Genomic DNA, 21,395 nt, shown 5'->3' with positions numbered 1-21,395 from the left:
TCTTTACTCTACACTGGTTGAACCACACCTGAAGTATTGTGTTTACATCTAAGTTTCCCTTTCTATGAGAATTATCACAAGCTCAGGGATGTTCGGTAGAGGGTGACCAAGATGGTGAGGGAGCTAGAAACAGCTCATCTTATGGAACTCTTGAGAGAATACATATGGAGATATATATATATATATCCTACAGACAAGAAAATGCAGAGGAAACATAATCCTCATTGTCTTAATATATTTTAAAGGGCATGAAAAAAGAGCTTCCATCTACTGACTTAGATCCCTCTACAAAATAGAATTAGACAGAAATTACAGACCAGGCAGGTATGGAATTCCTAGCAAGAAATACCTTCTGGTCTTGTGAAAGCATTAAGAGCACTGGCTCTGCAGTAAGATGACATGGATTCAAATCTTAGTACTGCCTCTTCTTAGCTGTATGATCTTGAGCAAGATATTTTATTTTTCCGTGCCTTCTTTCACCATCTGTAAAATGAAAGTAGATAATGGTAGTCATTGTAATAAAGATTCATTATTCCCTTTGCTAGATATTGTATAGAGTTGTAGACACAATCACCCTTAATGATGACTCACAACATAGGAGAGGTAGATGCACACACAGGTCATTAAAATACAAAGTAGATCACTGAGATAGAGGAACCAAATATAAGGGGAAAGAGAAAGAGAAATGTAGCTGGAGGGATTGAGGATTGCTCGAGGAGGCAGAAGCAGTGCAAGTAAAGACCTGAGGATGAGAGGAGGAAGGGCATCTTTGAGAATTGGCAAATGCCCCCAACAAGTCCACCTTGGAAGCCTTCGCTGTGAAGCCAAACTACAGTGTTTGTCTTTTTCTAAACTTCTACAGCATATTCTTCATGCTGCCAATCATCTTTCTGTGTTAGGGGAGGGGATTTTTCAGCCTGCTCTGCAAATAAAGATATAACCCAATAGGATCTGAGCCCAAGAGCCAGCTATTTGGTCCAAGGAGCAGATGGTGGAGGCCCAGATTATGGCCCAAAGAACGGGTGCTCAAGAATCTGTATACTGACCAAGAAGTGACCCAGGGGAAGAGGAGGTCCAAAGAAGGCAGGGGTGGTCCTCCATTGGGGCAGCTGGAATGTATCTACACAGGTGTCCTTTCATGTTCATTGTCTAGGGCAGACCCATGTAGACAGTGGGGTCCCAGTGAATGAGTGAATGAATGAATAAATGGCATGAACGAACGTATGGCACAAAATAGTCTGTCATGTAGGTTATAGTATATTTTACATATAATTTAGATCAATATGATGTGCAGACATTTGAAGAACCTGCATTTGAAGAACCACTTGCTGCTTTCTGGTGAAGTGCTCAGCAATCCACACACATTGTTGAATGTCTAAGAAAATAATTTCTTTGCGTTCTGATGTTGTAAAATATTGTTTGGATTAAAAGGGCAGGAACAAATTGATGGATCTGAAATTTTTTTTCTTTTGGCTTGGAGATGACAGGGCAATCCATCAGACAACTTCCTTGGCTCCCTGTGACATTTCAAGCTCAAATGTTATAGCTTTCTTATTTTTTCTTTTCTCTTTTTTTTCACCCCCTGGCTCTCTATTGAACTGTGCCTTTAGGAAATGCATCCCGTAGATGTGGCTTTTTTGACACTTGTCATATGGCAGGCACTCAGTTGAGGCCTGTTGAATGGTGGCTGGGCAAACTGGGTCTAGCTTAACAGGTCATGCTAAAGTTGAGCTAACTTCTTAATTCACCTGTGATGCTGTCTCCAGCTGTGTCTTAGAACATCCAACAAGGAATTCTTGCAAAACAGAGTAGGCCCCTGGAAAATGGATAAAGAGGCAAGTATCTGTATAATGTGATTTCAGCAGTTAGACTGTGTGCAAAGAGAAAATATTACAAGTTAAAATGTTTGAGGTGCCTGGGAGGTTCTGTGGTTGAGCATCTGCCTTTGGCTCAGGTTGTGATCCTGGAGTCCTGGGATCAAGTCCCACATCAGGCTCCCCATGGGGAACCTGCTTCTCTCTCTGCCTGTATCTCCTCCTCTCTCTCTGTGTCTCTCATGAATAAATAAAATCTTAAAAAATAAAAAAGACCTTAGAATGCTTGCCCTCTTCACTTGTTTCTGCTATCATGCATAATGTGAACCTAGAAAGGTTGCTTATCCTCTCCCACCTGCAGCTTCTCTACCTTTGAGCCAGAGAAATGAAGTATCAGAATAAAATGAGTTAATGACTATGGATAAACTGTGAAAATACAAACCATGATTTGATGATACACACCCTCTGTATTAGTTATCGACTACTGTATACAGAAAATAAGCCCCATGCTTAGTGAATTCAGATATCAATTTTTTATTATCTCACTGTTTTTGCAAATCAAGAATCTTGGAGTGACATAGCTGGGAGGTTCAGACTCACAGTCTCTCAACACGTTGGCTGGGGCTGCATCATCTGAAGACTTTACTAGGGATGGAGTGTCTGTTTTTAAGATGGTTCATTCACATGGCTATTGGCATCAGTTTCTTGCTGGCTGTTGGCAGGAGGCTGCAATTCTTCACCACATGGGTCTCTCCATGGGACCACTTGAGTGTCCTTAGACCTTGGCAGCCAGCTCTCTGCAGTGAGTGATCCAAGGCAGCATTGCAATATGCTTTATGCCTAGGCTCAACGGATACAAATTGTGATTTCCTCAACATCCTCTGGATTACATGGGTCAGCACTAGTAAGTCTGGGAGGGGGACAACACAAAGGCCGGAATTCCAAGAGACTATCTTTAAGGCTGACATCCACACAGTCCGTCAGGTTAAATGGTTCCTCTGGGAAATGAGGAATATAGCTGATTATCTCCAAGGTCTCTGCTCTGCAACCACATTGCTGCTTGCTCCAAATAGCTCTTTGGCAAGCCTACTAGGCAGCTCCTCCCTTCTCCCATCTAGCTTAAAATTCGTGCTATCCTTGTCAACCCCTGTTCCATACTAACACTTCAGTTTCAGTCTCTTTGGGGCATATGAAAATCACCATGTGTTGCATCTGAGGGACATTTCTGGAGCTCTTCATGCTGGGTTGCATGGATTTGCCACTTACAGGTGCCAACCACTGCAGTCGTTTAGTGTCACCACATCCTCATTTGTGCGAGATGGAGCCCCTGCCCTGAGAGCCAGTGAGGAAGTGAATGATGTTGGTAGTGAGGGGGAGGAGGAGGGCCACGGTCTCCAGCTCTGACAGTTGGCCTCACATTTTTGTATTTTGCAAAACGTGTCTGTTTCTGGGCTCTCGCTTTGAGTCTGTTGACTCTTAGGGAAACAGAGCTAGCATAGTTTCTGCCACTTTGCGGATTGAACAACTAAGGTTCAGGAAGTCGTAACAGAGCATTTGCTAGAAGAAGGGACATAGGAGGATAAAATATTGGGTGGTTCAAATGTGGAATTTGGCTTGAAATGTCTTGGTGTCTGGCGCATATTAAGCGAGGTTAATGTACTTCTTTGACTAGAGCTTCCAAGACAATTAATTGGTCACAGAACAAGATCTAATATATGGATTATTATGCTTTATCTTCAGATTTCTCCACTCCTTCCAGCTCTTGAGCTGTTTTCTATCTTCTTGGTCCCAGATGCCCTGGGACCATCATGGCCCTCAGGACTTCAAGGTCTTGAGACTTCAAGACCATCCTCATCAGCCTTGTGGATGCCAATGGCCTGGCTGTGCCCAGCTTCAAGGCCCCACGAGCTGACTGGGAACTGCTTCTAGTGGGGAGAATTCTGACTGAGGGTTCCATGAGCCCCTGGGAAAAGAGAGGGAGGAGCGCCAACAGTGTGGGCTGCACCATCCTTCAGCAGAAGCACTGGGAAGCATAGTCTGCCCATCCAAACAGACCTCCATATTCTATTTCCAGAACATCCCGGAGCCTAGATTTGCCTTAATGGCTGGCTCCTTAGCCCTAAAGTAAGAATTATGGGTGAAGGCACCTTCGGACTAACTCCCACCGCCCCGGTGTTGGCTGGGTCCTTTGTTGGAGCCCACAGGCCGTCCCCACCCTGCCAGCTCCAGCTCGTACCACGGATCCAAGTGAACTCTCCTCCCCACTCCAAGTCCCTTAGAAGATAGCCAAGAGTGAGGTTCCCTGAGGCCGGCACACCCCACATTGCCCGAGCCCTGGGAGCAGCTGCTTCTCCCACCTTATCTTCCCTCTGCCTCCATGGAAACCTGAGAAAGACGGAAAGGGGGAAGTGGCCCAGTTTCCCAACACAAATAACCCCACAGAGCTTTCTCAGCAGTGACCCTTAGCCTGTTGTGTCAGCCTCAGGCTGCAGGAGGAAGGAAATAGACCTTCTATTGAGTATTTTTCTTCCCCTGTCAAGAAGATCAGAGGAGCTGAGACGAGAAAAGAAAAGGAGTCAAAAGCACCTTGTTGCCTCCTCCTGCAGGATTTGTGTTGCTTTTCCCCTCCTCTCTTGAGCTCTAAGTAAACAGACTCCCCAGCCGGGGAAGGCCCCAGGCCCAACTCAGGCAGGCCATAAATAAGAGCCCTTCAGCCTTTGGCTCTCGGTGAGCAGAGAGGGCACTTGTGAGCGGAACATTTGATAGCGGGGGAGCAGCGGGGGGAGGGCGCTCGTGTTAATTGAATCCCAATTTCCTTCTCCCAGGCCTGCTCTTATCTTTTTAATTATACAAGGCCTTTAATCTTCCTGAGGACTTGTCTCTGTCATTAATGCGTGATCCCTATTAGAGATAGGGGTCTGCTGGGGTAATGGGAGCCGCCAGCGGAGGCCTTTGGAAACTTTTTTGCTTTTGAAAACACTTAAGAGTTATCCAGGGCAAATCCAGGTTGAGGCCGGGAGACCCTCTGGGATCCTCTCAGCCCTCAGATGGTGTTCTTTGGGCTGTCTGTACTTGGGGGGGGGGTGGACCCTGAGATGAGCGACAGGAGCCTCTGCCAGCCAGCACCTGTTGTCGCAGCCCTAGGAGCTGAGGGGCAGATGAGCTGCTTGCATAATCACCACGCCAGGTAATTTTCACTCAGGTAAAATCAGTTCAGCTATGCTCACAGGATGCTGGGCACCAGCATAGGAGCCCAGAAGGAACGGGATATTCTGTATCACCTAAATGTTGGTGGATAGCTTCAGCGCTTGTGAATAGAGATATGTTCTCACGGACTTTCTCCTTAACATCACAGAGACGAGTTACCTCCAGGTGACAGTGGCGTGGGACACTCCAGGGTTAAGGTTTCTCTTCAACCTCTGCCCTCCCAGTTGCCCTGTCAAATGGCTAATGAGTTGTAAACCAATACTTAGGGGTGCAAAGGACATGTCCTATGTGAAGGGAGCTGGCTCATTTTAAACATTCAACAAAGGTTTGCTAAATAACTTTTTAAACAAGGGCTCTGAAAGCCATTCAACTTAAAATGTGAATCCACAGAGTATTAATCTAGCAATTAAAGTTCCTCCTTTATGGATTTAAATCTTACTGAAATTCATTTCTCTGAGCTGCATAGCCTTCAGGGTTCTGCAGCAGGCAGTCTGATATGTCACCTGCCACAGCAGCCCGACTGTCCAGGAAAGGGGATTGAGGCCAAGTCCCCACAGGGAGCCTAGTGCTCAACTGGGAAACAAGGTATATTTTGTTAGTTTTAAGCATATTGCAAGTATTTATAAACGTATATATGTATAGTTATAAGGCAATATATAGTATATATTTATACACTATGTATTGTGTATATATGCACACCTAACACAACTACCCACATATACATACATGTATATATGATTCTGTATATTTATATTATATGTGTGTTCATATACGTGTGTGTATGTATATATATATATAGAGAGAGAGAGAGAGAGAGAGAGAGGGAGAGAGAGAGAGGGAGAGAGAGAGTTACCTTCTGAGAAGTCACTTGTGATTTTAATTCTATCTGTATATCTATCTATCTATCTATCTATCTATCTATCTATCTACCTACCTATCCGCCTACCTACCTACCTATTTACTTATCCACACAGATGACTTTTCTGAAGAGAGAAGTCCGCACAAAGAGCATCATCAGCCAACTACAGATCCTGAGTGTGCATTCATGAGCTTCTGTACTGAGCCCCATGTCTCAGCAGCTCACACCACCACCTTAGGGGACTTGGAGGTGACCTGGCTATTAGTGATGAAGGCCACGTAACTACAAGAATCAAGAAGCAGGATTTCAAACCATGTCATCCATAGAACGTGGCCTTCTACCCCCGAGGTCCACAACCAAAACTTTCCTCTTTGCTTGAAACCACAGTTTGCTCCTGAAAGTGGGTAGTTCTAGCCATAGGCTCCCATGAAACTTAATGAACCTGGACATGGTCCAGAGAAGAGGAATTAAAACACTCTAGGGGAAGGAAAGGCTTCTGTTTAAGGACAGACTTAAAAATATAACAAAACAAACCCAGAGTAAAGTCTGGAAGGAGGAAGGATGAGCAGAGACACTGTGGAAGTCTATGGGATAGTGGAGGGAGGAGGCAGCTGTGCCTGCCAAGGGGCACTCACTGAAGCTTAGAAGCAGCAGCTTTAGGACAATGACAAGAAAGTTCTATTTAACACGTTCCATAAGTTTGCTGCCTGCTGTGTGATCCCAGTAGGTGGCAAAGGCTGAAAATATAAATAGATTCCTGGCCTATGGATGTTTTGCTGTGAGCTCCCTACAGAATCCCTGGTTTCTCATTGTCTAATTCAACCTACCTGTTTCTAATGCTCTAGACCATGAGTTGGCAAACTTTTCCTGTAAGAAAGCAGATAGTAAATATTTTTGGTTTTGTGGACAACTCTGTCACAATTATTCAACTTTGCCATTGTAGTTCAAAAGCAGCTGTAAACACATACAAATGGGCATGGCTATGTTCTAATAAAGAGAGGCAGGAGAAAGGCAGAAGGCTGAATTTGACCAGCAAACTGTAGTTTGCTAACCCTTGGTCCAGATCAATTCATTGTTAAGTTGAATTACACAATTTAAAACTGGGAGGTGTCTCGGTGATCACATCCTCATCCTACAAAGCAGGAAGGGAGACATCCGGAGGTGTCAAATGAACTTCCCAAGGCCATCCAAAGTGGGCTGATCCCGTTGTTCGGCTGTTCTAGGGAGAACACTTCCAACCTCTGGAGGTACTCTGATGGAGATTGGCAAAGGCGTAGTCTCCTGCTAGAGGAAACGGTCCAACTTCACATTTCTGATTCATATAAATATGTACTGATGGTCAAAGACTGCCTTTTCTTAGAAAATGTTTCAGGTATAGAAGGATTTGGAAATATAACTTACTTTAAGAAAATTAAAGACTACTTTTAAATTTCCAGAAATCAGAAAACAAGAAATGTACCACTCTGTCTATCCTTCCTTCCCACGCCCAGTTCTGAGATGGGAGAACATTTTATTTCTTGACAGACTATGCAAGTGACATTGACTCTCAAAGTTGAATCTCTTGACAGATTGGTGTCTCAGAGATTGTACCTCTATCTCACTTAGGTCAATAGAGGTGCTCCCGGTGGGGCCTGGGCCCTGAGAGCACTCACCTATTACATTCAGGCAAGACTTTCCTGAAAATAATCCCTGTTCCATGCTTTGATGTCCAGAGCCAGGAACTGCTTAAATTAGTTGACACTCAGAGCCATTAGGGGAAAGATGTGTGTGTGTGTGTGTGTGTGTGTGTGTGTGTGTGTTTGCTTGTGTTCACGTGAATAGCTGGTGCAAGGAGGATAACTCCGGATAAATCAGGAATGCATCAGTGCTCAAAAAAGTCTAAGAACTACTAAATTTGTGGCTTTGTGTGTGTGTGAGACCCATTGAAGTTCCTTCAGGAAAATAAGTACTCACTTGCTCAAGTAACCTGTAAGTCCGAGGTCTTATTGCTGGAAGATGGGCATATGACTGTTCCAGGCTTGATGTCTGGACCTCTTGATGGTACCGCAGTTCATCATGGGCCTCTCAGCCTCTTGGCAGGCTCAGAATTGCCCTCTGGGAAAGGGAGCTGGGTTAGACACTCTTTAACACCTTAACAAAATGTCTGCAGCTGAGCAAAATGGCAGAAGTGAGAGGATATTTTATAGTTAGATGGCTGATTCACCTCTGAGGTTAGCATCATGCTTCAGGGATAGGAAGGATCTCTGTTCTACAGATTTAGAAAAGGAATCTATCAGCAGGATTTTTGGTCCACATAATAAGCGTTCCCCTAGAATGTTTGACGATGGGGGGACACTGGAATCTCAGAAACACAGCTGTGTTCTAGCCACTCCCTGAGCACCTCCTCTCCTGGAGAGGTCTCCACACTAATTCTTCATAAACCTGTCAGGAGACAAAACTTAGTTTGTCAGGAGACAAGTCTTTGTAACAGATTGTAAGGTTTCCTACTTGTTTCTTGATCCCAAGAAGTGAGGCAGGCTGGATAGTTGAATAGGTGCCTAAAGTGGGCCTGGTTCCTGCAAAGGGAGAAGGCTCTTTCAAACACGGGGTGAAGACACAGAGAGTCCTGAATTCAGATCCCAGCTCCAACTCTTATTAACCTTAGGCCATTCGAGAGTTAGAGGTGGGAAGTCCTCTATTCAGATCCCAGCTCTGACTCTTACCAGCCTTAGGTCATTATAGGAGTTATCTTGTCTTCAAGTCTCAGAGTTGGAGCAAACAGACTGAACTAGACTTTGGTGAATATTACTTCCCCTTCTTTCTATTGGTTCTCACATGTAGTGGTCCCACCCAATGCAGGCTGGACACTCAGGGGCAGGGGGCCTCCGCCTCACTGGGAAGCTGTCACTGAGCAGATTCACCTGCAGGTTCATCCCAGAGTCTATCAGCTATCCCGCACACAACCGTTCTTCAAATATTCTTAATGTGTGTTTCCTGATTATAAAGAGGATAACCTACACATTGCAGGAAATTTGGAAAACATGCAAAATGAATGTAAAATAAATCACTGATAAATTTAACATGCAGTGATGAGCCCTGTTAGCATTTTGGTTGCATTTCTTCCTATTGTGCACGTGTGGCCATGTATGTTTTATAAAATTAGAAACCTACTGATGATAAGGTATTGAACCCAGATCATTCTTATTACTGATTTTGCAAACATTTCTCATATTACTAAATACTCTTTGAAGACATATTTTTTATGGTTGCCATATATTCCATAACATGGCTATATCCCAACGTGGGGAATCGTATCCTAACTTTTAGGCACTTAGGTTGTCTCTCACTTTTCCATATTGTAAATAACACATCAGTAAAAAAAAAAAAAAACACTGTAGGAATATTACTTCTTTGAGATAAATTCTCAGCAATACAAGTCCTGGACCAAATTCAGTGTGAGGAATTTTAAAGGCCTTGATATGGAGGAAAATGGAAAAGGCTGCATCAATTTCTATCGGTATGTGTGTTTCTCAGCATGTCCATGTAACCCCCAGATTCTCATATACAATCCCTCAAATATTGGAAGGTTGCTCTCAAATCTGCATTCCGGCATTCTCCTTTTGGCTGAACAGCCATTTCCTTAAAATTCTTCGAAGGCTCCTTTCCAAGCTCCTCACCATAGCATTCCACTGATTTAAGAATATTCTAATTTGTAATTATGGTCTTAAAAATGTGCTACCTAAAACAGAACACAATACACCAATTATGGTGTGACCCATTCCTGCCTTTTTTTTTTTTTAACTTTGAATCCTATACTTGCGTTAATATAATCTAAGATTGCAGTAGTTATCTGTTTTTGTGTTTGTTTTAGCTGTCTATTGGCTCATTTAAGTTCGTGGCATACTGACACTCTGAGGTCTCAATAATCTGGTTAGTTGGGATCTCTCCCAATTGATATTTGTTCAGTTGATTTTTTGAACCCAAATCCAACACTTATATTTGATCGACAGTAGTTCAGTGCCCCAGCTTAAGTTCTAGTGATGCCCACAGAAAATAGGTCCTTGGTGCCTCGGGTGTGTTTCCATACCATATTGCCCAGTGGCCTCAGTCTGGGGCTTCTGTCCGGACTGTCCCTATGCAGAGGTCAGGAGAAGGTCGTGGGGTTGTTGGAGCCTGGGCTGCCTGGCGCCTTCCTGGCCGGCAGTCCACTTATGAGTGTTCTCAGGAGTAACTGGGATCTTGCCTTGAAATAACTCTGGAGGAGAGTGTGGCTGGCCTCTCTGAGAAGGGCTCTTGAGTGACGCCGGGACAATTCTACTAGCAGGGGAGGGGTCTCCTCAGAGGCCAAGGGGCTCTGCAAGCCCTGTACTCACCTGGAGGGGCACCTCTGGCTTGACCCAGGGGCAGGCCCTGGGACTCTGCCAGAATCCTGGCCTGCTTTGCTCTTTCCAGAGTCTTTCCCAACACCAATAGGGTGTAATTCCTTTGTGAAGCCGGCACTTCACTCAGTTTATAGGTGAGTCTGAGGTCTGCCCTGCCTCCCAGCTTTGACCTGAGCCCCCAAGGCCTTGGCGCACTGGTGTCTGGGCATCCTGGTTCCATTACAGCTCCCCCCCACTCCCTGCCACAGCAGCCTCCTGTGGGCCACCCCCCAGGCTTCAGCATGTGCCCTGGGACATGGTCGGTATGGCCCCTCGGACTCATCTCATGGGAAGAGGCATGGCTTGGGAGCCCAGGGCAAGGCCTTTGGGAGTCACGGGGCCTCAGGCAGGGACCTTAGCTGTCCCAGGGACTAAAGTGATGCTGCTCTTGAGCAAACTATGTTCAATCAGCCACTTAGCCCCTGTCGGTCGCTATGCTTCTGTGCGTGGAGAGGCACTAGGGTGGATGGCTGGAAGGAGCAGCTGACCCTGTGTAAACAGAAAACCAAAATGAGAGTTCGGGTCCACATCTGAGGCACTCTGCTGTACTTGTGGGGAAGAAACTCCCAGAACATGGAAACAGTGGAGATGGTGATATGGGGAAAGATCTTGACCAGGGGTCAGGGAGCTTGAGCTCTCATTCTGGGATCTGGCTAGTGAGCATACTGCCCATGGGCCCCATTTTGGCGCCAGGTCCTCTGAAGACAAATATCATCTCTCCCCAGCACTTGTGAACTTCTGTGCTCTGCACTACCGCCACCTGCCTACTGTGCCCTCCTTGGGGAGCACAAGTCTCTCATCCCTAGAGCTCCCCTCCCTCCCAGGCTTCACTCCGGCATCCACTCAGTGTTTGGTTACTACGAGTAGGGATAATGCAACTTTTATTTAATTCAGATCGGTTCGATTCCACCCCATTCAACTCTCTCCCATCAATGACACTCTTTTATTGCCACCATAATTTGCTGTTTTGAAGGAGATAAAGCAGAAAATATGAACATACGTTAAAAATAACCCCCCTGCCTTATACTTCCTATTTTCAAAATGCTTTCCCATAAAGTATTTCATTATAGACTCAAGCAGCTGGCGTCATGAAATACGGTGTCAGATGTAGAATCCAATGAAAAACAAATGAAAAGGAACCTGAGAGCAGAAGGAAGGAGAGCGCAGCTCCATCAGGCCACTGCCCCATCCTGCCAGGGCCTCAATGAGAACTTGGCACTGGCCCCTGGTCATGGCGAGTTCAAGTGTCTGGAAACTTCTCTTTCTTCTTCTGAAATGCTCCATTATTTTTAGGCCATTTCTTGCCATTTATGTCCTTCTTCGGAGCCAAATCCTAAGATTTTGGAAATGGCGAAGGAACCAGTAGTCATCATGGAGGCCAGTGGTTCTCAAAGTGTGGCACTGGTTGAGTGGCATCAGACCCTCAGGGAACCCGTTAGAAATGCAGACTCAGGCTCAGCCTTCACCGGCTGATTCCCAGACTCTGTGTGTGTGTGTGTGTGTGTGTGTGTGTGTGCATATGTGTGTGTAGCCATCTGTGTTTCAACAAGCCCTCTGAGTGACAGTTGCAAGGTAGAAGAAGCTGATCTGGGCCAACTTCTAAATTTCAAACTAAAGCCCTGTGAACAGAAAGTCCAACTCCTTGTCTTGAAGGCGGTCAGCTGGGGAGCCCAAACGAGAATCCACTTCCCAGGCACAGTGCTGCACATCTTCTCCTGCCTCCCTCTCCCTCTGCTGACCTCTGGGTCACCCCCTTCATGAGCATTTTTGCCAGCCTGTTTCTCACTCTGCCTCAGAGTGCACAGAAGAGGAGCCAGGCCAGCAGCCAGGAGCCCCCAGGACAGCAGGCGTCTGTGCTTCCAACCTGGCTCTTGGCCCGCAACTCAACTCTCCTGGACAGCATGGCTCTGGAGTTTCCAGGCTCTGAGGACACCTGATTTCCGACACTCAGAATATATCCTCTTACCTGCCCTGTCCCTCTTTTGATCTTTTTTCTTCAGGATAAATCTTTGGGTCTGAACCAGACCAGAGTCCCTTGCACTCTTCTGGGAGGCTCCCGGCTATCGCTGGCATGTGACCCAGGGTTATAGGAGCTGTGTGGGTAGGTCTCCCCTCTTCCATTCCTGCCCAGATATAGAGTCCATAAGATGGCAGAGATGTGGGCACATTGGCCCTGGACACCAGCATTCTTGGGGTGGTTTTGAAAATGATACAAAATATTTATTACATATCAACACAGGGCCTGACACTAGGCCTTGCTGCCCCTCCAGAGTCAGAGTCTCCTGGTCAGAGTCAACAGGCCTACACTGAGGTCCTGCACTGTGCCCTGCATCTCTCTTAGCCTCGCCCTTCCCCTTTCTTTATCCCCTCTGCCCCCACCCCCATTGCTCTGCAGCTGTGCCTTGATGGCCCATGACTTCTCCCTGATGACACTTAGGAAGGTACTCATCCCAGGGTGCTTGACTTGCCAGAACAAGGGAGGCAAGGTCACCTGGGGAAAAGGAAGACTGGGATAGAATCAGGCATTCCAGAAGACAGGGGGAGATTTTAGGTACCTCTGGTGGAGAATGTGCTCAAATGGACCTGAGATGATTAAGACATTGCCCAGCTCAGGACAGAGACACAAAAGCCATGATGGGGTCCTTCGGCATGACCCAGAGTTTTGCCAGATGGACTTGTTGTATTTCTGCAAGGCAGAGGCTCCAACAGGTCAGTGAAGATGGCAGTGGGGCTGACCTGGGTCCTAGGATATGACTCAGGCCCGGAGTGCTGTGTGATGGGAGGCCCAGAGCAGCCAGGGGACCCGGGGAGGGTGGAGAAGCTGTGGGTTGCTGTCAGTGAGCAGGAGAGGAGGAAGGTGAGGTAGCGAGAGTGGGGTGTGATAGGCTTCCAGTGTGAGGATGCTGGACAGTTGTCATCCCAGGGACCACTGGGATGTTTCTGACCACGTTGGTCAGAAACAAGAAATGCATCAGTAATGTGCATGGAACCCATGGCCTGCGATAACTTCTCGATGTGAATTTCCTCATGTAGACTTCACAGCCATGTATGCAGCACCAGCTATGTGCCAGGTACCACCCAAGGTCCTTCTACATTCCCACTGGCATTCGGCTCATCTCACCCACCCTGGGAGACAGATGTGGCTACCAAGGAACAGAAACACCTCGTGACTTGCCAGGCACCCACAGCTAGCAGGGAACTGAGCTGTTCTTAGATTCTGGGTCTTCCCACTGAAAAGTCCCAGCTCCTTGGCAGGGTCTCACCTGGTTCTTCTGCTCAAAAAAGCTAATGAGAGTCACAGAACAGGATGCCACAGGGGACCCAAACTTCTGGTTCCCCTGATGCCCATGCAGGAGGAGGAGAGGGAAGCAAAGAACTGATACTTGTCCTGGGGCATACCAGGCAGCACTCCTCCCTGTTTTCTCACACCCTCTCACCCCCTGGTGTCACCTGGGGCTCCAAGATTTGTGCTCAGAAGCCATGGAGCTGCTGCTTATTGGCTAGATGTGTCCAGATGATCCTGGTATGTATCTGTGCTGAAGAGTGTGTGTGGAAGGGAAGTCTCAAGCTGCCATGAGGACCAAAGGAGAGAGTGGTTGCTGGAGGGTGTGGCCAAGCTCAAGTCTAATGATGGTGACTTCTGTTTGTTCATTGGTCAGGTATCTATGAGGCACTTGTCATGCCATAGTATGGGTACTGGAGTCAGAGCAAAGACAAAGCAGAGGCAAGCTCCAGTGACATTACAATAACCAAAGGGTGGCAAGTGCCACAGCTCATGGCTTCTTACAGACATTTGTTACTCTAGGGGTCACCCCTCCTCTTAGTCCTAAGGCAGTTCCTGACCTTTGGCTCTTGAGTAAACTGCTCAGTGAATACTGCCTCGATGCTCTGATTGAGCAATTTCACCTGGGATAAAACAAAGGCCTATAGATGGGGGTCCCAGAGAGGTGGTCTTTTTTGGAAGCTCAGGCCTCCTCAGATGGTCCTGGAGGTAAGATTGGGGCCTCCCTGCCTTTACTGTTGAAACCCATAGACTTTGGACTCCTTCTAGAAGAAAGCTTACATCTGCCCCCTGTCCCCATGTAATAAGACTTCACATGAATTAAATGACCCCAGGAGTATAAATCCAGCAGGAGGAAGTGGTTAAATCTCACACGAGTTGGCACTTCTGAGGCAAATAGAAGAGAGAGACCTTGGCGGACGCACTCCTACCTAGTTCTATGTAATGATTCGGAGTGTTTTAATATTTACCTAGCTATTAGGCTCAGCTGGTTCTTGGTTTGGCTCTCCTTTATCCTCTGATTTCCCAAGCAGAGTGTCCATCCTAGTCCCAGCTCATCCTCCTCAGGACGCCTGGATCACTCCTGGGGTCTTGGGCAGAAAAGGAGCAGAACTTGAATGAAAGGATCTGCATGTGCTGACCCATGTGACCTTGAGCAAGACATTTTGCTTCCTGAGCCCGAGTTTATTCAACTGGGAAACGGAAATAAAAATATTCACTGAGTCTGTGTCGGGACCAAATTAACACCCTCACCCACCCTCCTAAGTGAGAGAGCACCTACAGTGTGTGACGGGGCATGGGAAGCTCTTTCTGTGCATGATCTCATTTATTCCTCACCACCATTCGCAGACAGACGCTAGCTAGTGGTGCTTTTACTTTACAAGTGAGGAAATGAATTGCAAAATGCTTAAATAACTTGCCCAAAGCCACGCAGCTGGAAGTGAAGGGGCAGAAAATTGAACATACGCCAGGCTAACTTTCAACCCTGAACTCGAATCCCTGCAGCTTTACCTCAAAAGCAGATCTCTGCTGACTCCCAGTTGCCCCTGAACCTTCTCTTTTTCTCTCACTTGCTGTCTTCTGCCTTCCATCTGACCGACTGCATTCTGCTCCAGTTAATATTTCCATGGATGCAGAGGAGCAGGGAGGCGTCTCTTCCAGGCGCAGATGCTAACCCTTTCTCAGCAAACTGCTTTCATCTCCTGTGTGCCTCCAGACACCCCTGGGCCTGTGTGCGACGTGGCCAGTACCTGGCATTTGGGGTATCAAATAGCTAGTGAGGGTCATGGCTGGGCCTGAGAACAGGAGACAGTGGCTCATGAAATGAACTCAATTTGTGCACTTTCCCAGGGCACGGGGGAGGAAATGACAGTGACTTGTTGCTTGGGAAATGCTGATGGGTGGCCTGGTATCTTGGGAATGTGCTCAGATGATCAGGGGCTGTTTTTGCAGCCTCTCCCTCTCCTCCCCATTCCTGGGATGGTACTTTGGACTCCTCACCACCATTCCCAGGCACAAAAAAGAAATCTGAGTCTGCTGTTTTCCAGTGTTCTCAGTGCTAATTTCATAACAACCAAGCTCTATCTATGTATCTGTATGTGCCCAGTCCAATGCAAGATATCTAATTTATCCTCTAATTTATCCTCTGCAATTCCATGTGGTTATTAAGTGAGGAAGCCAAATCAGAGAGGTGAAGAAACTTCCCTAGGATCATACAGGTAGAAATCATGAAACCAGGACCCAGACACAGGGTCTGAATTCCTCAATCGCTATCTGATACTCTTTGGATTCAGAGTCACCTCAGGCATTTCCCCACCACAGAGTGTGCCACCCTCATGGGCCTGGCCTTGCTTCTTTTGCATTGAACTTGGCTCTCTGTATGGTTCCACCACTTGGGTGGTCTAGAGGGGGCCAAGTTGGCCCCCTCTTTGCTCATGTGCCCATAAATTGCCATGGTGGTTATACGGAAGCACTCATCTCACGGAGGCAAAGGTGAGGACAAATCAAAGGCATGTGATAAAATATACCTGCAACCCACTAGGCATTTATTCCGCTCCAACTATTTCCTGGTGCTACATACTCGAGTGGAAGGGACTCAGGTATAGATGCTGACCTTCAAGGATCGTAGAGTCAAAGGAACTAATAACAGGAACTTAGTAGCTCAAACCCAAGGCAGGATATTCTGAATGCAAGTAAAATCCTTTGGAGAGGAGAAGAGTTGAGGATTCCAACAGTGGGAAATATTTGGAGGACGTAGTTTGAGCCAGCACTCTGAAGGCCTTTGAGTCATATGGAAAGATGGTAGGCCATTCCAGGCAGTCAGACTAAGAGACTGGGTACACACAGAAGTGGGGATGCCAGGAGTGAACAAGTGGTATGTGTGCAGGCCCAGCAAGTCTGTCTTTCTGTCTGTGTGCTGAGTAGGATAAAGTGGTGGCCAGTCTATGAAGGTTTTCTAGCTGTGATGAAGACGTCCACATGTACTCTCTATGCAAGGAGAAGCTCCTGCTGACTTCGAACAACGCAGTGACATGATAGCCCTTCCTTGGGGAAGACCTTTGTAGGGTTAATCTAGAGGGTCTGGGTGAGCCTGGAGCCTGGGTGGTGGGGGCAGGTGATGGTAGTATTGCAATAACCCAGGCAAGAGGCAGTGAGGGCCTGAGCCAGGGCAGTCACAGAGGGGGTGCAGGGGAAATGAGAATGCACAAAGCTTGGGCAGGGAAAAGGAAGGAAGGGATTTCTCTGACCATGGTATATTTACCCACTACCCCTGTTGCTCACACTCTGCTTCCCTGGAAGCCTCAAGGGAGCCTGGGAGGAGAGCTGTTGCTACTTCTCTGTGTTTGCTGGGCTTGTGACTGTGCTCAGAGCCATAGGGTCCCCTCCTTCCTCTGCTTTACTGCATTTGGATGATTTTCTTTATAATGATTGTCATAGTCATAACTATAATAATTATAGAGGCAATAATAAGATTCTGAATGGATGGAGAGCCTTTCTTCTAAGGATGCTAATGTGTGTGAGGTGAGGGTAGAAGGGGTCCTACCAGGAATATGATCAGATCCAATTTGGTAGAAAACAACTCCAAGCAGTGTGGAGAAGACCTAGCCACAGGGGAAGTGTTTCTGACCTCTATTCTTGAATAACAGGCCTCCCCTCTTAGTAAGGGCACAATCTGCCCCCGCTCCCTGGTAGGCACCTCCTGGATGCGGATTTGCTGGCAGTGGTGGAGAAGCTTGATTTAGAACTTCATTTCTCCTCCTCACCTCGGACAAGCTTTCCTTGGGATCGTTGGTATACAGTGACCCCTTCATCCTTACTTTAGCTTTTTAAATTAAATTAAATTAAATTAAATTAAATTAATTTATTTGGCAGACATAGAACACAAATAGGCAGAGCAGCAGGCAGGGGGAGAGAGGGAAGCAGACTCCCGGTTGAGCAAGGAGCCCAGTGTGGGCCTCCATCCCAGGACCCCAGGATCATGACCCGAGCCCAAGACAGACGCTTAACTGACTGAGCCACCCAGGCACCCCCTACTTTAGCCTTTTTTATTGTTTGGCCATACAATTAGCTTTTAATAATATGTCATGGCATTTTATGAATTACAAAGCCTGTTTGAATTCATGATCTCATTTAATCCTTGCAGTCACAGGGACTAGCATTATTTTATTGTTCCCACTTTACAAATGCATTCATTCTTTCAAAGAGCAGGTATGGAGCACCAGTCATGTGTGGGGCCCCATGCCAGGTGCTGAAAGCAGATACTTCGAGATTAAATGACGGACAAAGACCCAAACAGATTTGAACCCAGGTCATCTTTCTCCAAGCCCTGTCTTCTTTCCCCCTTTCGTGCCACTGTCTTAATTTTTAGCTCTGTATATTCCCAAAGTTTAGCACTTTATCTCTGCATGTTTCATGTATTCATTTTGTCTTTCCAAATATGTGGGAATGTTTTACCGAAAAATAAAGGAACTCACAGTTGGAAATAATAATAATAATTATTAAAGCCTATTTGTGGTAAGCCTATTTGTGCAAATTTGTATCCCCAATTATGCTTAGCAACATGGTTAGGCAGATAGGAGTTGCTCAGTAAATATGAGTAAACTAGAAGGTCCTACAGCTCCAACCTTAGCTCACTTCCACCTCAAACACTGGTCTCTATCCTCACCTCAAAAAGTCTTCCCCATAGTTTGTTTCTGAAGCATTTGGAACCTTTCCTTTTAAATTATTTTGCAGCCAGTTTTCAAATGATGTCATATATTTTGAAGGAATATTAATATGTCCATTATAAAGATAGGACAATTGAGGCTAAGCAAGGACAGTTTAAAGTCCTAAAGTCCTTTTCAATGATTTGACAGCTGGTCTTCACTTCCTATACGTTCTTTGGACAGATAGAGGAGGTTGGAAATCTAGACGCGCCTCACTGGCTGACAATTTCTACAGATGCTGTGGTCTCCCGGGGTGAAGTAGAACCTTCAGATGACCGGGCACTTGCTGCCACCATGCGGTAGAACTTGAGGTCTGCTGCTCTTCCTCCATCTGCTCCTGGCGGGCGCTTCTTTCCCTTTCCCGTTTTGCTGAGTGTGCCTTGTGCTCTCAGGCACTAACTGCTGGGGGATATTGAGGGGAAAGAAAAGAAAGAATTATTGTCTTGTCAGGACTTACGTTCTGGGGTATGTGTTGTGTCTGAGGGAAGATGGGCATTAAATACATAATAAACCAAGATAATGTTAGATAGTGCTCAGTGCTATGCTTTAAAACAAGACAATGTGATGGAGTGACTGCAGAGCGGACCTACTTCAGTTAGGAAGGCCAGAGAAGGCCCTTCTGAAGAAGGGATGTTTATTCCAAGAACTGAATGCTGAGCAGGAGTCAGGCATGTGAAGAGATGTTCTCAGAAAGAGAGAGCAGGATGAAGCCAGTGGGGCTGGCTCCCAAGTGTGCAAGAGAGTGCTCCCAGATGGAGGGTGGAAAGGCAGGCAGGAGTCACATCTCACACAGCCTTCCAAACCATTCTATGTGCTATGGGAACCACCAGAAGGTTTTTAGAAAAGGGATAACATAGTCTGCAATGCCATGTGAGGATCTTCTTGTCTGTGTCTGAACTTGCCATTAAATGGAACAAGCAGGTACAAAGGGCCACACTTGGAGTGTCTCCAGAAATTGTGAACACACCTATGTTATGTGGCTGCACCTTTGCGATGTCTGGGGAATTTTACAAACTCCTGATGCCTGGGTACAGCCCAGGGGCAATTCAATCAGAGGAGCTGCAGATGGGCCCAGGCTGGGTTTTTTCATCTAGTCCTTTCCAGGGATTCTGTGCATCATTGGAGTTGAGACCTGCGATGTGCTGAGGAACCTCAATGGAGGAGCCCTTAAGGTGAGGGCTTGATAGGGTCTGTGGGAGTGCCGGGACTGAGGACTTGGCCCTGGGCTGACCACTACTATGGACTATGAAAAGAGAAGGAAGGGGGGAAGAAAGCAGGTGGCAGAGCCTTGGGTACTGATGAGAATGAGATGGGGTGAGTCTGGACTAGACTTGGAAAGTGATGCACATGGCTGCGTGACTGAATTTATTACGGAGGAAGAAGAAGCATAAAGCAGGCCCGGATTGGAAGGCAGTCAGAGCAGAGGCCTGGGGCTGGGGGTCCCTTGGCAGGTTTGGAGGCACACTCTGGTGGCTGCTTGTAGACCCATCTTGCCCTCACACATCCCACCCCACCCAATCTCCTAGATGCCCCTTCTTTCCTTGGAGACTTCCAGTCAGAGCAGCTGCTTCCAGAGCTGAACCTGGGGACAAGGCTCCTGCATTCTTGGCAGCTGGCCTCACCCAGGGAATGCTCTCTCAGGCACCAGGCTCTATGGATGGATCATCAGTGCTCTTTTGGTTGCAAGTGACAGCAAACTCAACCCAGAACTACTCAAGTAAAGTGGGAATTTATAGGTTCAGGGGGCAGAGAATTTAAGGGTATTACTTCAAATGTGGCTTGATCCCAGAACCAATCAATGGCCAGGGAAGTGAAAGGCTCTGATTGATCTGCTGTGGGTCATGGTCCCATTCTGGGAACAGGGGCTGGACTCAGTACCATCATGTGGGGAAAAGGGCTGAGAGCCAAGAGAGAACAGGTCACTAGAATAAAACCATCAGGTGCTGTTATACCAGTCAATGGATGCCTGTGTGACCCAAACCAGCCCATGTTCCCCACAGTGATCCACATGATGTGGAAGAATGTGGAGTTTATAATCTGCCTTATCCTATTAATCAATTTGGGTAACTGTGGGAGGAGCTCGAAGATTTTGAGAAGCCCTGAGGATGTAGCCTCATATGGTTGAGGGATGGTAAAGGATACTTGTCATTGAACATTGACAGATGATTTCATTACTCTCCAGTAATAGACCAGATGTATACTGGAGAATGATGACTGGCTGTCTTGTTTGTTTTTCCTCATCTGAGCCCCAACTAGAGTAACTCCTTGGGGAAATATATGACCATCCACAGTGACAAAGAGAAGGAGAAGAAGGACTCCCCTCTCAGTGTGGTCAGGTCATTTATGTCACTTGTTATGTCAGTTGAACAGCCTAGCTGTAAATGGTTGTAGGCATATGCTGCAAACACGGGTGCTAAACCCAGCCCTGAAAGCCCAGGGACTGGACTGGGTGATAGTAGGGTGTTAAAGCAGAGCTTATGAGAAGAGGGAGCAAGGCTCAGTTCAACACCAGCAACTGGACTCATCAGACAGAAAGAGTACGCTCAGGGCTACGAGCAAGGAGCAACTGGTAGAGGTAGCAGCCCTGGAGCCCAGTCAGGCAGGGTCTGGGTTAAGGCAAGAAAACATTAAGAACATTGATGTGGGGGTGATGTTCTTCAAGGGCTCAAGCCTTCATTACTGACACATTCCTTATTCCTAGAATCCCTCCGAAATGCTCTTGGTCCTTGCCAAATTGGAAGGAAAACGCTGACATTTCTCCTGCTGTTATCTATGAATCCAGGACTGTAATCAGAGATTAAGAAAAACTTTAACACTTAATCAGAGATTAAGAAAAACTTTAACACTGAGTTTTAACTTTAAAACTTTAACTTTAACACTCTGCTTGGACCTTGTGATGGCCCAATCCAGCAGTGGGATTGCATAGCTTGGGTTCTCCTGCTAAATATAATAGGAAAAAAAAAAAAAAAGGCAGGAAGAGAGGAAGGGGGAAAAAAAGAATGAAAGTGGGGGTTGGGGGAAATCAAGCAAGTGAGAAAGGAAGACAGGAGTCATAGAAGCTCTTCCAGATGCAGAAGTAGTATGAGTCACAATAGAAGAAGGTAGGAGGGCACAGCAGGAAGCCTAGAG

At 46.6% G+C, this 21,395-nt stretch overlaps 1 long non-coding RNA gene across 4 annotated transcripts in view; it reads right to left on the bottom strand.

Annotated features, from left to right (window-relative positions):
* Nucleotides 1-250: 250 nt before the first annotated feature.
* The window catches only part of LOC144280825 (uncharacterized), a 30,464-nt gene continuing 9,319 nt past the window's right edge, over nt 251-21,395 (bottom strand). The window contains exons 3-8 of one of the 4 annotated variants that reach the window (XR_013349231.1): nt 18,227-18,668; nt 15,073-15,311; nt 14,532-14,651; nt 7,834-11,613; nt 1,749-1,816; nt 251-483 (exon numbers count right to left, since the gene is read on the bottom strand). This is a non-coding gene — a long non-coding RNA (uncharacterized LOC144280825). Of the gene's footprint in view, nt 484-1,748; nt 1,817-2,365; nt 3,778-7,833; nt 11,614-14,531; nt 14,652-15,072; nt 15,312-18,226; nt 18,669-21,395 lie in introns of those variants that run through there. The other 3 variants (XR_013349232.1, XR_013349234.1, XR_013349233.1) reach the window with 3 other exon arrangements.

This window comes from Canis aureus, chromosome 12 (genome assembly GCF_053574225.1).
Source record: "Canis aureus isolate CA01 chromosome 12, VMU_Caureus_v.1.0, whole genome shotgun sequence".
Lineage (NCBI taxonomy): Eukaryota > Metazoa > Chordata > Mammalia > Carnivora > Canidae > Canis > Canis aureus.
This window is presented reverse-complemented; position numbering and strand designations above follow the sequence as displayed.